The following is an 8,412-nucleotide window of genomic DNA, read 5'->3' on the forward strand; positions in this document are numbered from 1 at the left end:
CAGGACCTGTCACCACTGCGGCCAGAAGGGCCACTACCGCAGGGATTGCCCTAAGTTGCAAGGCAACCAAAGTAAGGGACGTGGAGAGGCTAGCAGGCCAGTCCAGGGACAAGGCCAGACCTCGACACCTCGTGTGTATGAGCTATCCAAGGATGTGGATGGGACTCAGCCTTTCCATGCGATCACTGGTAACATTCTAGACTACTACTTTTACAATTCCAGTAGAATTGCATGGTATGGAACCTAGGATGGATATATATACTTTGATGGGTCTTGTGTAGGGACCTTAAGTATTGGTGGTGTGGAAACACACACATTATTTGATACTGGAGCTACACATAGTTTTGTGAGTCCAAGTATGATAGGAAAAGGTTTGTTCCAGTATGGAACATGGGATGGTCCTAAACGAGTGTGTGCGGCCGGAGGGCAAGTTATGAACTCACTCGGTCTGGTTAAGGACATCCCTATGGTGATCTTGGATAGGCCGATGCCTATAGATCTGATTGTTGTCCCCCTCAAGCATCATGAAGTGATCTTGGGCATGGACTGGTTGGGAAAGTATCGGGCAACTCTACATTGTCACCGGGGAAGGGTGCAACTTGAGAACGAGTTTGGACCGCCGATTAAGTACCAAGGAATCAATCCAACCTCTTGTAGTTTGGTGGTTTCAGCAGTCCAAGTAGAACGGATGCTTGGAAATGGTTGTGAGGCCTTTTTGGCTACCATTTAAACTGATGAGGTTGTAGGGGCTTGTGACCCAGAGGGTATACCGTTGGTTCGGGAATTTCAGGATGTGTTTGGGGCACTACAGGGCATTCCCCCTGATAGGGCTGACCCATTCATCATTGAATTGGAACCTGGAACGGCCCCATTATCAAAAAGTCCATATAGAATGGCACCAGCTGAGATGGCAGAGCTGAAGAAGCAACTTGAGGAGTTGCTTGAGAAGGGGTTCATACGCCCTAGTATATCACCTTGGGGAGCACCAGTCCTATTTGTTAAGAAAAAGGATGGTAGCTTTAGGTTGTGCATTGATTATAGGGGTTTGAACAGGGTGACTGTGAAGAACAAGTACCCTTTACCCAGGATTGATGAGTTGTTGGATCAACTCCGTGGAGCCAAGTGGTTTTCTAAGATTGACCTGGCCTCTGGATATCATCAGATCCCCATTGCACCAGATGATGTGAGGAAGACAGCGTTCCTAACTAGGTATGGCCACTATGAGTTTGTGGTTATGCCGTTCGGACTGACCAATGCACCTGCTGCATTCATGAAGATGATGAACGGCATCTTCAGGGAATACTTGGACGAGTTTGTGATCATCTTCATTGATGATATACTCGTGTATTCCAAGACAAAGGAGGACCATGAAAGACACCTTAGGGCGGTGTTGGACCGCCTGAGAGAACAGAAGCTCTTTGCTAAGCTAAGCAAGTGTAGTTTCTGGCAGAAAAGCATTGGGTTCCTTCGACATGTGGTGTCTGATAAAGGAGTCTCAGTGGATCAAGATAAGATCAAATGTATCCAGGAATGGCCACAGCCAAAGAATGCTACGAAAGTTAGAAGCTTCTTAAGGTTGGCTGGTTATTACAGGAAATATGTCAAGGGGTTCTCGAGCATAGCTCAACCTATGACTAAACTGACAGGCAAGGACGTGAGGTTCACATGGTCTGAGGAGTGTGCGAAAAGTTTTGCAGCACTCAAGAACATGTTGACTAATGCACCTGTCCTGGTGTTGCCTGAGGCTGATCAGCCTTATGTGCTGTATACGGATGCATCCATAACCGGTCTTGGTTGTGTTTTGACACAACATGGGAAGGTGATAGCCTATGCTTCCCGACAGCTAAGGAAGCATGAGGGTAATTGATATTACGTGTATACGCACACCAAATAACCTAATGTGCACACTACCACAATCGAATGGTATGTCGATGTAGCACTTTAGGTTATTTGGTGTGCGTATACACGTAATATCAAATTGGCGCCGTTGCCGGGGACCATTTTTTTACCTTTATTTTTCGGTTATTTATTTAGTCTAAGACCTCTAACTTGCCTTATCCTTTTTGTTGCAGCTAATGTTCCAGGTGCATGACCAGTAGACATACTCGGAGAAACGCACAAGGAGAGTTAGTTACATTTACCAACCAGGAGCTAGCAAGGTTAGAAAGAACAAATCGTCAACAGCCAAGGCAAACTGACACCACTATGGGTGATCACACCAATCAGGATGATCTCGCTGCGGCTATGGCACTCATGCAGCAGCAGATGCAACAAATGCAGCAGACCATCCAAGCTCAGCAGGATGCTGCTGAACAGGCTGCTCTCGCGCAGCAGGAACAACAGGCGCAGACTGTTCCAATCGGGCAGAGAAACCTCCCCCGTAACATCCCTACTACGCGCTCTGCCATTGTTCCTCCACTCTGCACCAGGCAGGACTTCGAGATCAAGCCTGCTTTGATCGGTCTTGTACAGAGAAAGGTGTTCTCTGGTCTCTCTACAGAAATTCCAATGGAGCATATTGAGAGCTTCGAAAAAGTCTGCAGTTTCACTCGCGTGAATGGTGTTCCACCAGACTACATCACGTGCATGTTATTCCCATTCTCTCTTGATGGAAAAGCTGCACGGTGGTTGAACTCTCTCCCTACCGGCTCTCTCACTTCATGGGAACAGGTCCGATCAGCGTTCCTCAGCCATTTCTACTCTAAGGCGAGAACAGCTGCATTGAGGAACAAGATCACCTCCTTCAGACAGCTCACTGATGAGCTTTTCTGCGACGCATGGGAGCGCTTCAATGACTATCGCAGAGAATGTCCTCACCATGGGTTTGATGATGATTATATCCTGGACATTTTCTATGATGGAGTGGACTGGAAATACCAAGGTGCTCTAAACTCTGCGAGCAATGGAGACTTCATGACTCAAACCACTGCTGGAGCGTTTAAGCTGATTGAGAACATGGCTGCTAGCTCAGCTAATAAGAAAGAGGAGAGTGATTGCTCCAAGAAAGGAAACAGTTCTGACGCCCAGAAAATAGATGAGCTAGCTGCCAAGGTTGATCAGCTACTGAAAAACAACCAAGGACACGTCTTCAGCATGGAGCAACCTACAGCCGGGCATATTCAGAACCAGAACCAACGACAACCGCAGAGCAATCCGCATGTTGTTCCAGCTACCGAGAACAGTCAACCAGATGAGCTGAAGGGTCTGGGTATGATGATGCAACAACTGTTGCAGGGTCAGCAGGTTCAGGCCAAGGTGTTGAATCAGGTAACCACAGAAATTGACACCAGGATGGGCAACATGTTCACTGAGCTGAATAACAAGTATGACAATCTTGCGATCCATATGAGAAAGATCGATGTTCAGCTTGCTCAAACAGCTGAGAGTGTCAAGAGGCAACAAGAGACGCTCCCTGGAAGAACTGATAAAAATCCTAGGACTGAGCACTGTAATGCAATAGAGCAGCCGTTCGCTGAGACTGCTCCAGGCGCAGAAGAGAGAGCAGAGCAGTCTGCTAGCTCTGGAGTGACTGCTCCTAGCGAACCTGCTGAGACTCCACCATCTCGAGTCTATGTTCCCAAGGTTCCCTATCCAATTCCACCTAGACATCTGAAGGATCCCATTAGTGAAGAGCAGCTGATAGGTTTTAACAAGATGGTGAGAAGGCTTCCTAAAGAACTTGCATTCGAAGATGCTCTGCAGATTCGTCCATTGCTCCAGTTCTTTAAACACTGTAGAGAGACTCAAGAGGAGATCAAGGTCCTCTATACCAGAGCACTGAATACGCCAGCACTGAAGGTATTGCCTAAGGTTGATGATCCTGGAAAGTTTGTTTTCCCATGTTCCATCGCAGGAACAACCTTCAAAGACGCTCTTTGTGACTCTGGTTCTTGTGTGAATCTCATCTCAAAGGCTATTGTAGACGATTTGGGTATTGCTGATGTTGAGCGTTCTCAGTTGACCCTGACCTTTGCAAACTCTTCCAGAGCAGTCCCATATGGAACCATCCGCAGCCTTCATGTTCAAGTAGGGGAATGCATTGTTCCTGCTGAGTTTCAGGTTGTTGAGATGAACAAAGATCATGAGATGCCTTTGATATTTGGAAGGACATTCATGGCTACTGTTGGAGCAACCATCGATATGCCCAACAAGAGAGTCTGCTTCTCCAACATCAACAAGAAAGTTTTCTACAAGGCTGTACCCACCAGATCTTCCTCATCACACGCCTCTCGCATCTCAGTGTTTGATGTAGAAAAGCTGAAGGTTGTTCCAGAGAAGGAGCATGGTGATAAGGGTGAGAGCAGACTGTTCTTTGATGAAGATCCTAGCACTGATCCTACTAAATTCAGAGGGAACTCAAGGGTGAAACAGAAAGTCCAGAAGAAAAGGGTCAAAGGAGATCCTACAGTGACTTTGATACCTCTCAAGTGTGATGAGAACTCCATTGAGTATGAGGTAAAGTGCAAGGGTACCTCTAAACCGTTCTCTAAAGTCAGAGCTATTCTCACACATGAGCTGAAAGAGAAAGGGGAAGCTGCTGTGAAAGGGTTGTTGAGCAGGGTTTTGAAGCTGAACATGTCTGATTGTGGAGCTTGTTTTCGAACAGGCCCTCCTGCTCAACCCGACTGATCCCAGTCACCAAGTCAAGCTAGAGACTTAAACCAAGCGCTTGGTGGGAGGCAACCCACTGGTAAGTGTAAATATAACTTGGTGTTGTTTTTGTTTACTCATTTTTCGTTTTAGTTTATTGAGTTTCAGGTCAAAAAGCAAAAAAAAAAAAAAAAAATTCGAGATACTTCAAAAATTCTGGGTTGCAGAAACGGAACAACCTACCCCCTGAAAAGAGCGGTTGTTCCAGGCGATCATCTGACGATAGAACACCCAGAATTTTCATGGAGCGCCTGCTCCACTCAGGTAAGTATCTCGACCCAAAAAAAAAAAAAATATTTATTCTTGTTTTTTCCTTCTCTCTGATTTATTTTCACACCAGGGACGTTGTGAAGTAAGTCTGAGGGAGGGTTTTCGTCGTTTACTAACTCGTTTCTTTCTTTTGTTTTTCTTTTGGGTCAATTTGAGTCAGTTTTTATTGAGTCAGTCAAAACTTTGTGGGAATTAGGACCTTATTCTGTGTTGATCACTGACCACCTCGTGCTTTAGTTATCTTATTCAGTGACCTTAGCAGTGGCGAAAGACACACATGTGGACCTGGAACACCCTGACATATCTCACTTGATTCTCCAGAAGTTCTCAGCCGATCAGGTTACACTGGGTAGACTTAACTTCACCTTACTTGAACCTAATCTTGACTGAAATTCTTCTTGTTATGGGCATTAGATCAGGGAAACGAGAACACACTCAGGACTTCTTATCCTTTTTATCCATCTTGCTGATCCTGAGTGGCTAGCTCATCTTTAGCTAGTTCCCACCCTGCACCTTAGCCTTTATTCCACCTTCATGCATTTGTTTTTCAGTGCATATGTGCAGATATGTGCAAAAAGGTCGGAGAGGAAAGGATCAACGCAGCCTCCTACTCGTTACTGCTGCAGAAATTATGTCAGAAAGGAGAACAAGCAGATTAAGGGAGCAACCGCTCCATAACCAATGAACTGTGCAAGAGCAGGGGTGGAGAACCAGAATGGTCGCGAAATCAGAACCACCAGCGGCACTCAGAACGATCATGTATTACCTCGTTCTTCGTCACATCACCATATCAATCATCAAAAAAAAAAAAAAAAAAAAAAAAAAAAACGAGATTAATGTGATGGAGAAGGGGAAGAAAGAAAAGAAACATGGAGCCACTGGAAAGGTCGAGCAAGAAGTTGGTACCAAGTATTGAAGAGTGTGTAGAGGAAAGTGGAAAGCAGAACAATCAGTTGCCTGTTCCGTCATCAGAACAATCGCACCGGATAGAGCAAAAACGAGTAGAGGCTGTGGACATCAATGGATCTATCCTCTCTTGCCATTTTGTGTGATATCCTGCATCCTCTTCAATGAAATGGTAGCCCCTAAACACTCTTAACTCCACCATTAAATAGCCTGTTCCACACCTAGACCGTCTACCCTGAATGATGCCTGTGATGAGAAGCTCACGCTACTCTTAAATGAATGTAGGGAGTTCTGTCTCGATAGTGTTGCTTTTTCAGGTTTGAGATGAAGAGTATGGAGCCGATTTTTGGTTGCTGAGAATAGGAGAGTTCCCACACTTTCAAACCTTTCTCCCTGTTCTTGATACTTGACATTGTTTGAGGACAAACAAGGATCTAAGTCTGGGGGAATTGATATATGGTGTTTTATACATCTTGTATATATGCTTTTAAATTGGTTTTCAAGTCTTTATCGAGTCTTCCTATTCCTTTTGGAGTCATTACAGGTCTGGAGTTGCATTGGATGGGAGATGGACCAGCTGGAACAAAAGATGCAGAAAACAGTGCAATTTAGTGATTTTCACGCAGAACAGTCTTGATGACTGTTCCGAGTGAGTGTTCCAGCGGCAGAGATTTTTAAGGAAACTACAATCATTACGGGATTTGCCCTAATTATCCATATTTTCTCTCCCAGCCGCCTGTGGCTTTGATATATCATATTTTCTGTTTCTCTTTATCATTCTATGCTGTTTTGGAGACAAAGAACCAGACCTTAGAGTTGGAGACTTGAGATTCTGCTACTTTGTAAAGGGAGAAGGCCATCTCTCTCGATTTAGAGAAGAACCCCCTGAACCCTATTACTTTATTTCAGTCATATTTCATGTTGCTTTATATCTCTGTCTCTGTGTTTTCTTGCTCCATGGCTGAGTAGTCAGCTTGCTTAGATGTTGAGCGAGATTAATGTGATGGAGAAGGGGAAGAAAGAAAAGAAACATGGAGCCACTGGAAAGGTCGAGCAAGAAGTTGGTACCAAGTATTGAAGAGTGTGTAGAGGAAAGTGTAAAGCAGAACAATCAGTTGCACCCTAAAAACCCTAGGCGAGCTAGATCACTACTCAATCATGATGCAAGCAGTCAAACACATAGATACTGAATGAAATTGCATAATAATAAGAGTAGTAAACAAGGGTTCAGAAGGTCTTCTCTATGAGAGAATGGATTCTTCTCCCTTACAAGTTGCAGATCGCAAAAGCTAATAGTTCTCTCGTAAAAACTAGCGTAAGAAAATAAAATAGGATAGATGGCGTCTTTATATGAATCCTTGCTACTGCCAAGTTAACAGTTGTGATTATAGTACTTTAGATTCAATCCAGAGGACCAGTCTACACTTTACTCTTATAAATTTCAATATCAAGCTAAGAAGAAAATGGTTTTTCAATTCAATTGGTGACGCGGAAAACAAGTAAACTAGAGATTGATTCAAATTAACAAGCGGCTAGCCTAGGGTATTTCATTGGGTGTTGAGCGAGAGCCAAACAATTATTCAAGCGCGGTGCAGTGCTTTCTAGAACTCGGATCACTCAGCTGGAACGCCCCACTGTTGTGGTGGTGATCTCTTTGCTGGTCGATCCCATCATCTAACTGTCGTTGAGATGAGAAACGACTGCAAGCCTTAGAGGTCAAGTCCGATCAGTTCACTTACTACCCTAATATCTACTTTCGCTGATTAGGGATACTAAGCTCATTCAATACATGTCAAGCTATCTCCTAAGCGGTTAGCTAGGCGATGAACTTAGGATCTAACATCAAGTGATCAGATTAATGGAAGCCTTAAGAATAGTATGGATGAAGAATAATCAAGAATAGCTTATCTATGTTTAGCTGTAGCAAGGATTGAATATAAAGTACTATAATCACAACATCAATGACCCACTACTCCTTGACTACAATTGTGAGGGGTGGGACAAGGAGTCCGCAGCAAGGTACAACAGGCTTCTCGCAGCAGAGATCCTGCCCACACGATTTGCTCATGCGGAGACCTTAGCTGCTCTTGGTCTCGAGTCTGATGTGTTCGAGACGCTCGACGTCATGGGCCTCGCTCCTCTCTGCTACCAAGCCCAAGTTCTCTACCCAGATTTGGTTCGGCAAGTGCTCGCAACAGCTCAGATTACTTACCAGAACCCAACTGCGCCAACATACGAGAACTGCTACTTCTCCTTCATGGCTGACGGCAAGTTCTGCTCCATCTCTCTCCACGATCTAAACGAACTACTCGAGATCGCAGACACGCCAAGAGAGGTCTCAGTTGACAAAAAGTTCGCGCCAGCAAACGCCTTTTGGGATCTCATTGCGACAGGAAAGTTCACTTCTCGCAAGGATTATCAATCACAAATCCGAAACCCCACTCTGCGTATCATTGCCAAGATCGTCTCGAACATCCTATTCGCAAAGGAACACACCTCCAAGGTCACAAACGGAGAGCTGCAGGTTCTATACACCGGCCTCGAGGATGAGATCCGTAGAGACAGAGTCATACCGATTCAGACTGT

At 44.9% G+C, this 8,412-nt stretch overlaps 1 non-coding gene across 1 annotated transcript; it reads right to left on the reverse strand.

The window, feature by feature from the left end:
- Nucleotides 1-2,718: 2,718 nt before the first annotated feature.
- Nucleotides 2,719-2,825, reverse strand: LOC117129549. The gene has a single exon (XR_004453186.1). It is a non-coding gene; the product is annotated as a small nucleolar RNA R71 (small nucleolar RNA).
- Nucleotides 2,826-8,412: the final 5,587 nt, after the last annotated feature.

The sequence above is a fragment of the Brassica rapa genome, unplaced genomic scaffold, assembly GCF_000309985.2.
Source record: "Brassica rapa cultivar Chiifu-401-42 unplaced genomic scaffold, CAAS_Brap_v3.01 Scaffold0018, whole genome shotgun sequence".
Taxonomy (NCBI): Eukaryota; Viridiplantae; Streptophyta; class Magnoliopsida; order Brassicales; family Brassicaceae; genus Brassica; species Brassica rapa.